Source organism: Cygnus olor, chromosome 2 (assembly GCF_009769625.2).
Source record: "Cygnus olor isolate bCygOlo1 chromosome 2, bCygOlo1.pri.v2, whole genome shotgun sequence".
Taxonomy (NCBI): domain Eukaryota; kingdom Metazoa; phylum Chordata; class Aves; order Anseriformes; family Anatidae; genus Cygnus; species Cygnus olor.
In genome coordinates, this window is record NC_049170.1 from 156,896,000 (window position 1) to 156,904,036 (window position 8,037).

Here is an 8,037-nt window from a genome sequence, read left to right on the forward strand (position 1 = left end):
TTTTATTTATTTATTTTAAAGACAAAATCACTTTCTATTCACAAAGACCTACCCAAGAGCCACGCTGGAAGCAAGACACAGAGCATCAGGAACCCCAAATGCTGAGCAACCAGCAGACCACCTTACGAAGCTTTCATGGTAGAAATACCACAAACTTACAAAGGAAAGGGAGAGAAAAAAGGAAAATTTAAGCCTGCAGTACAAACGTGAGCTTTTTAAGATGCTCAGTTCCTAAATAAACACTGTCTTCATCTGATTAGCCATCAACCACTGCCTGAAGAGGGAACACTGACACGAAAAGACAGGAGCTTTTAGAAAGCTGTTTGCTCAGATCCACAGCAGTTCTTCCTCTACGTTAAAAGGCTACTTAAAGCCAGCTATCCATTATCACGCTCTCAGCTGAATTTCTCATTCTTTCACCTTCCCATCTTTCTAACAGACACAATAAACCAGGGGCTGAGTACTGTGGTACAATGCACCAGCCATCAGAGGTTCCTAAATGCAGCCATACACAGATCACGAGACTCACCTGAAATAGCTAGCAATTTACAAGCTGCAATCTTGCATTAATATGCATTTAGTTCTGCTTTTTTTCAGACAATTTTAATGCAAAATGACTATCCTGCACAAGTTACCATTCAGGGAGTCAAGAATCACTGAAGTTCGAGTGCTAAATAAATATATTTAAAACTCTAGAGTGTTCTTACATCATTTCTACTGTCACTCCATCCAAGAGATCAGAACGATACAGCAAGAATTTGTTTGTTGCAGCTATTAAATCCCGGCCTCTAATTAAAACCTTTTCAAGAAACTCAGTCAATATGTCCATGTTTTCAAGTTACCCAGCAGTGGTGCTCAAAACATTAGAGCTACACTAGCATGAGATGAGCAGGAAACCAGATTTAGGCTGGGAACCTCATGTGATGGAGGCAGGTATCAGTCACACACTTGCATTTTCATTGAAAGCTGTCTGAGATGGAAAATTCTAAACTTACTGGTGAGAAGCAAATAAAACCCCCAGATTTCACTGTTAGCACTCTAGAGTGGCAGTTGTAGCATAAAAAAAAAAAAAAGTATGAATTCCCAGTATCGTTTTTAAATACCTTCTAGTGATTTACTGAAATTTATCCACAACACAGTAACTTGAAGGCACTGTATACAACAACCTACATCATGTTTAAGGCTACAGATGTTCTAATTAGGACAAGAAATTATGCAAAACTAAAACCAGACAACATTTGAATGTACGCATTACCAGTATTCTGCAAAACATTACTTTTTTTTAAACACCACTGCAGGTAACTGCCAAAAACCCGTAGGTGAATGCATACACAGGGATTTAGGAACATAGAGCACGTGGGGTTGCTGCAAAACTACACTTTGAGACCACAGAAAGCTCTTTGTCATAGGGAAAAAGACTTTTCCACAAATCCCGGGGCAGAGGAAGGATGGGAACAGGCTGTTAGCATCACGAATGTTGTAGCATACTACAGCCAGTGCTGCTATGCACTGCAGTGACTGCGAGGGGGAGAAAACACATCTTGTTATGCAAATAGCACGAAGTAACTTCTTGTTTTCCAGAGATGCTCAGTTTCTGGAGTTACCCTCTTCATAAAAAAATACGTTTATAGATCCAAAACAGAAGATAATCTGCTAAACCATCAAACCCACCTGGCTCACTACTTCATTTCCATGAACTCCTCCTCTTCTCTTCGTGCCTATCATCCCCCCACACATCTGAGAGCTTGGTGGAATTCACAAAACCAAGGTTTCCCCCTTTCAAGTGTTAGTCATAGTGTGGTAAACCATTATATTTAAAAAGCCCTTTCAACAACAAGCAACTACTTTGAAGTGAGGTTGCATCACTACGCTCAAAATCTAGAATCTAAACCAGTTTTTTTGAAGCTATTTCAGCCAATTCCACACTCGAGACAGAGAGTGCTATTCTAATATTCATTTCTGGGAGAAGTACTCCGGTACCAACACAACCAGTTGATTGCTACGTCACCTCCACATGTGTAACACTTTTAATAATACCCAAAGCTGAAGAGGTTAGAGCTTTCTGACAAATAAGCACGATGCCATCTTCCTTTCATGCGTACGCTTCAACCTTCCCCAAAGATAACAGGTCAACCAACACAAGCATCAATCTGAGCTCAACATCAACCTATAAAAAGCAGATTTTAAATGTACAAGGCAGATTAGTTTCTGTACCGTTTTCCTCTTTTTTAATAGCCAGAAGAGTTTACGGTCCTGTGAGAGAAAATGTTTTCCAGCAGCTAGACAAGTGCATCCTCCCTCCTTGGTTTTTTTTTTGTTTATAATACCCCAAATTTTACCTCCATTGAATTTATTACACGAGCTCCAACCTCAAACATACGCATACAAGTTCTTTACAGACTCTCTGCTATAAACCCTGCTTTAAGAAATCCAAAGGCTGTACTCTTCATCCTGTAAATCCCACTGCGTGGACAAAGCTGTCCCCGCACCGAGATGTGGCGGGGTAACAGCCCGATTTTGGAGGTAACAAAAAAGGAGACGGGTGGAGAAAGGAAGCGGTGGAATTTTGGACACGGACAACACCAATGAGATAACACGCTGTTCTCAATGACTACGTAACCGGATTTGCTGGCCCCCGTCCAGCTGCGCTCTTGACCTTACCCAGGTTTAATAAAATCAGAGATGCTAAAGGCAGATTAGCTGCGAGGAATGCGGGACTTTTCCACTTAGCACAAAATAAAGAAAGAAGTTTTAAACAACCAAAGACTAAAATATTCTGTGTTTTTAAGGGGCACTGCAACACCACTTTTAAGCTACCACATTAAATCCCACTATTCCCATCTACTTCAACAGGAATCCCCAAGCGTTTCTCCTTTCAAGAGAACTTTTTTGTTCGGTGCCCGTGCTACAGCACTGCAATTATTCTCATCAACCGGCCAAAAACGGGGCTGCAGGCTGACGCTGCACCAGCCTGACCGTGGTGCTGGGGCCTGCAGGACACGCTCGGCTTTCAGGGCACTTCAACGAGACCGAGGGCAAGTCGGCTAACACAGAAGCAACACAGTGAACTACAGTCTTTCAGCCAGAAATAGAAGAAAGGGGGGGGGGGGGGGGGGGAAATCAAATAGGAAGACAACCCCCTGCTCCAAAACAGCATCATCTGAGTAAAGGAAGTTTGGGAGGAGAACGGATGAGAACGGGCATTGTGCAGCGTGCGTCCCAAAAGGAGACCCGGGAACGGAGCAGAGACACTCGGTTACAGCTGCAGAAGTCAATGCTCTGTGCAGTGTAAAATCAGGTTTACAAAAGGGAAAATCAAAGGAAGAAATCAAATTTCTCCACGCACCACAAAGGCTCCGACGCAACTCGTGTGGCGGACCCAAAGGCAGGCTGAGGGGCGCTCCCCGTTCCCTGCCCCAAATCCTACCCCTGCGTGCAGGACCAGGGGGCTGCCACCGCTTCTCCCTGTACCCAGCCCCGCTCTCCAGCGGGCGCAGGCACGGAACAAAAAGCACCAAACCCGAAAGACAAAAAGCAGAGGAGAAAGAAACCTCCACCGCTTCCCCTGCGCTCCCACCCCAGCCTCCGCGAGGCGACCAGGGCTTCCCCAGCACGGCTTGCGGGGAGGAAGGGGCGAGCCGGGCGGCCAAGGGGCCACCACCTCCTCCTCCTCGTCGTCCTCCTCCCTTTCCTTTTTTCCCTTTCTTTTCCTTCCCTTCCCCTTTGTTTACTTTAGGGACCGGCCCGCTCCGCCCGGCCCCGCGTCCCGCAGCATCCGCTGGGACCGGCCCCGGGGGACGGAGGGAGGGAAGGGGGCGAGGAGAAGGAGCAGGGGACGAGGAGAAGGAGGGAAGGAGAAGAAGGGAAGGGCGATGCAGCAGCTCACCTCTCCCCCTTTCCCCTTTTTCCCTTCCACGCCGCGTCCCCCCCGCGCCGCCCAGCGGGGTAGGGAAGCGGCTTCGCCCGCAGCCCCCCGCTATGGGCTCCGGGGGTCGGGGGGGGTGGGGGGAGGAATGGGGATGTGTGGGTCCCCCTGGGGGTCTGGGGGTACCCCAGGGGATGTGGGGGTGCCCCACAGATGGGTACGGGTGCCCCACGGGTGGATAGGGGTACCCCGAGGGGGGTCTCCTGTTCTCCCCCCCTCCCCAAAAGGCAGCCTCCCCTCCCAGTGCTCTCCCCCCCGATGCCGCTGCCGCCCCCTACACGGAAAGAAGGGGAGGGAAAAGGGGGATTTCTCTCCTCCTTCCTCCCCCTCCCTCCTCTTCCTCGCCCCCCCCAGGGCCCCCCAGTGCCTGTTATGTAAGTTAAGGCCGCCTGGCCCCTTATGTCTGCGTCCCCCCCCCCAGCCGCCAGCACTCACCGCGCTGCGGGCAGCCGCCTCCGGCCGGCTGGCCCGGAGGAGGGGCGGCGAGCGAGCAGGCGGGGAGGAAGAGGAGGAGGAGGAAGAGGAGGAGGAGGAAGCCGTGAACTCGTCCTGCCAGCCCCGCTCTCGGTGGCTCTGCGCGGCGAGGCGGGCGGCAGCCTCCTCCCTTCTGCCCCCCCCCGCCCGCAGCCTCCCCCCCTGCCCCGGCCACCCCAGGCCTCTCCCCCGCCCTCCCGGCGCGCTGCACCATGGGATGCGCGGCTGCCCTCTCCCTCCCCGCACTAACATGGCCGCGGGGAAGGAGGGGAGGGGAAGGGGAAGGGAAAGGAAGCGAAGGGAATGGGGTCCGGTTGCCTCCCTTCGCCCCCAGGAGGGGGAGAGCCTCGCCTCGCCCCGCCCGCGCAAGCGCCGGGGCCTCAGGTGGAGGCAGCCCCCTCTTGGGGGGCTTCGAGGGATCAATGCTTCCTCCTGGCCCCCCAGGGCACAGAGGGTTGGGGGGGGCGGATAAAAGGGGGTGAGGTCGGGGAGGAGGGAGGTTTAAGCCTGTGTCCTCCCTCCTGAGTGTCAGTGGCAGCTCTCCACGCTCAGCTGGTGTTCTCACTGTGTCTATGTTTGTTTTATTACAAGAAAGATACTGAGTGGCTGGAGAGTGTACAAAGAAAAGGCGTGAAGCTGGTGAAGGGACTAGAAAACATAGCATGAGGAGCAACTGAGGGAACCAGGGTTTAGCCTGGAGCAAAGGAGGCTGAAGGGAGACCTCGTAGAATATCCCGAGTTGAAAGGGACCTACAAGGATCATGGGGTCCAACTCCTGGCACCACACAGGTCTACCCAGAAATTCAGACCATATGACTAAGATCACAGTCCAAACGCTTCTTAAACTCTGACAGGCTTGGTGCTGTAACTACGTCCCTGGGGAGCCTGTTCCAGTGCGTGACAACCCTCTCAGTGAAGAACCTCTTCCTGATATCCAGCCTGAACCTCCCCTGTCACAGCTTGACACCATTCCCTCAGGTCCTGTCGCTGGTCACCAGAGAGAACAGATCGGCGCCTGCCCCTCCGCTCTCCCTCATGAGGAAGCTGTATACTGCGGTCAGGCTTCCTTTCAGCCTCCTCTTTTCCAGGCTGAACAGGCCAAGTGACCTCAGCCGCTCCTCGTACGTCTTCCCCTCTAGGCCCTTCACCATCTTTGTAGCCCTAACCTCATTGCTCTCTACAACTACCTGAAAAGGGGGTTGTAGCCAGCTGGGTGTCAGTCTCTTTTCTCAGGTGACAAGTGAAAGGGCACAAGGAAACTGCCTTAGATTGTGCCAGAGGAGGTTTAGATTAGATATCGGGAAGAATTTCTTCGCAGAAAGGGTGGCTAGGCACTGGGACAGGCTGCACAGGGAAGTGGTGGAGTCCCCACCCCTGGAGGTATTTAAGGGATGTGTGTACGTGGTGCTTAGGAACATGGTTTAATGGTGGATTTGTAGTGTTGGCTGATGATTGGGCATGGGTACTTAAGAGTACCTCGTCTTCTTGTCCTGTCGCTGGGCACAACTGAAAAGCGACTGGCTCCATCCTCTTGACACCCTCCCCTCAGATATTTATACACATTGATGAGGTTTTCCCTCAGACTTCTCTTTTCCAGGCTAACCAGGCCCAGTTCTCTCAGCCTGTCCTCATACGACGGTGCTCCAGTCCTCTAATCATCTTAGTAGCCCTGTCAGGGCATCAAGATAGAATATTTTTTTTCAAGGAAATACTTAAGCATGGCGACAGTGTTTGCATGCTTGTCAGCCATTGGGTGTATTTAACAACTGAAGTCTGAAGCAGCCACTTTAAAAATCCTTATTATTACATCTCTTGCCTTTAGTGTCAGTTGAGCCTGAGCAGCCCAGACAGACCCAGCTTGAGCAGGTCCCGAGCTCTTACCTCTGTGGAAGCTGCCTCTGTGTCTGGAAATGGGAAGTAGGATGCTTCAGTGGGAGCGTATATCTACAGCTGAGCTAGTTGGCTGGGTTTTCTTTGTCATCGATGGAGCACCAGTTGATACAGTCAATGGAATTTAGGGTGACTCATCAGATCAAACATCGGTAGTTTACTTTAGGGCAAGACAAGTCATGCTCTAAACCTCACTGACCGGGTTGATTAGCTTTCCAGGTACTATAAGGAAACAAGGGAGCCATGCTAAACAAATAGATGCCTAGATTGTAAATAGCTACTTCAAATCAGGTGAATCCCAACTAAAATGTCCCAAGCCCCTGTGGGAACCAATTTGTCAGGTAAGCTCTGAACACGATACAAATGCATTGAGCACCATATAAAAATAAGTCCTAGAAACTTTTAGACACAGGTGCAGCATTACTGTCAACCTTTTATAGAAGAGCTGGGCCATTAGATAGGCTGCGAAAAAAATGGGAGATGCAGTGACTTCATTAGCTTGTGAGGTTTGTACATGAATCTGTCAGTCTTCTGGGAATCCTTGGCTCAGCAGGCTGTAGGCTAGACAGGATAGCTGATACACTCTACCCTTTCAGCTGAAGCTGGACCACTATGCAGAAATGAAAGAAGGAAGGAAGGAAGGAAGAGTGATTTCAGTTATTTTATAATTATTGGTCTGGGGATCACTATTGATGCTCTTGCCAAAAAAGGTAGAAATGCGCTAATTAAAATTACTGATGACAGAAAGTTGGGAGACATCAATAAAGAGGATGTTCACAGTAACACACAGGAAAAATCGAATGCTCTTGGGGACTGGGATAGTAAAAATGGAAGGAAATGTATGAGTAAAAACAGAAGCATATTTTGTGTAATAGGCGGGGAAGGGAGTGGAGGTACATTACTGGAAAGGGAAAATGGATCTTCATAAATTTTTATGATATTTTTACCAGTGATAACAGGGAATTGCACTAAATGACCCTCCAAGCATTTGATCCCAATTATTGTTTCCTTTTGTCTCAGACTTCATCCAAAGATGTCATAGTGCACTAGCCTGCAAACAAACTTGTGAAGAGGATATTGTTATCGCCGTTTTTTACAGTGATAAGTTGAGACAGTATTTGAGTTGCCACATTCATACATTGTTCACTGGCTGAACAGGCCTGAAAGCAAATAGCTCTTCTCCAGGGCTGTATCTTTAGCATATAAGATAGTAGCAATACGTACTTCCCATGACACATAGTACATCCTATTTTTTTGATACATAGGTTTAATAAACATTCTTGTTTCAGGTAGCTTTTCAAACAAATAGTAATAAATTATGACTAATAAATGCTCTATTATCTATGCTCTAATAAATTATTACTATTCCTGAGTATTTATAACTTCATCTTCTGCAGATTCTCTGGAAAACATCAGTATACCAATTCTCCCCATTTTACAGATGCAGTACTCCAAGTGAGGTCTAACGAGAGCAGAGTAGAGGGGGACAATCACCTCCTTTGACCTGCTGGCCACACTTCTTTTGATGCAGCCCAGGATACGGTGCTTACGTACAACGTGCAAGCGCACATTGCCACCTCATGTTGAACTTCTCATCAACCAAAACCTCTCAGGCCTGCCCAGGTCCCTCTGGATGGCATCCCTTCCCTTCAGCTTGTTGACCACATCACACAGTTCTGTGTCATCGGCAAACTTGCCGAGGGTACACTCAATCCATTATCCATGTCGCCTACAAAGATGTTAAACAA

General features: G+C 48.8%; 1 protein-coding gene across 4 annotated transcripts in view; it reads right to left on the reverse strand.

The window, feature by feature from the left end:
* PTK2 (protein tyrosine kinase 2) overlaps window positions 1-4,586 on the reverse strand; it is a 203,894-nt gene extending 199,308 nt beyond the window's left edge. For 3 of the 4 annotated variants that reach the window (XM_040547367.1, XM_040547366.1, XM_040547365.1), the window contains exon 1: window positions 4,361-4,586. The gene's annotated coding sequence lies outside the window, so the exon portion shown is untranslated. The remainder of the gene's footprint in view (window positions 1-4,360) is intronic. The other variant, XM_040547368.1, reaches the window with a different exon arrangement.
* Between the last annotated feature and the right edge of the window lie 3,451 nt (window positions 4,587-8,037).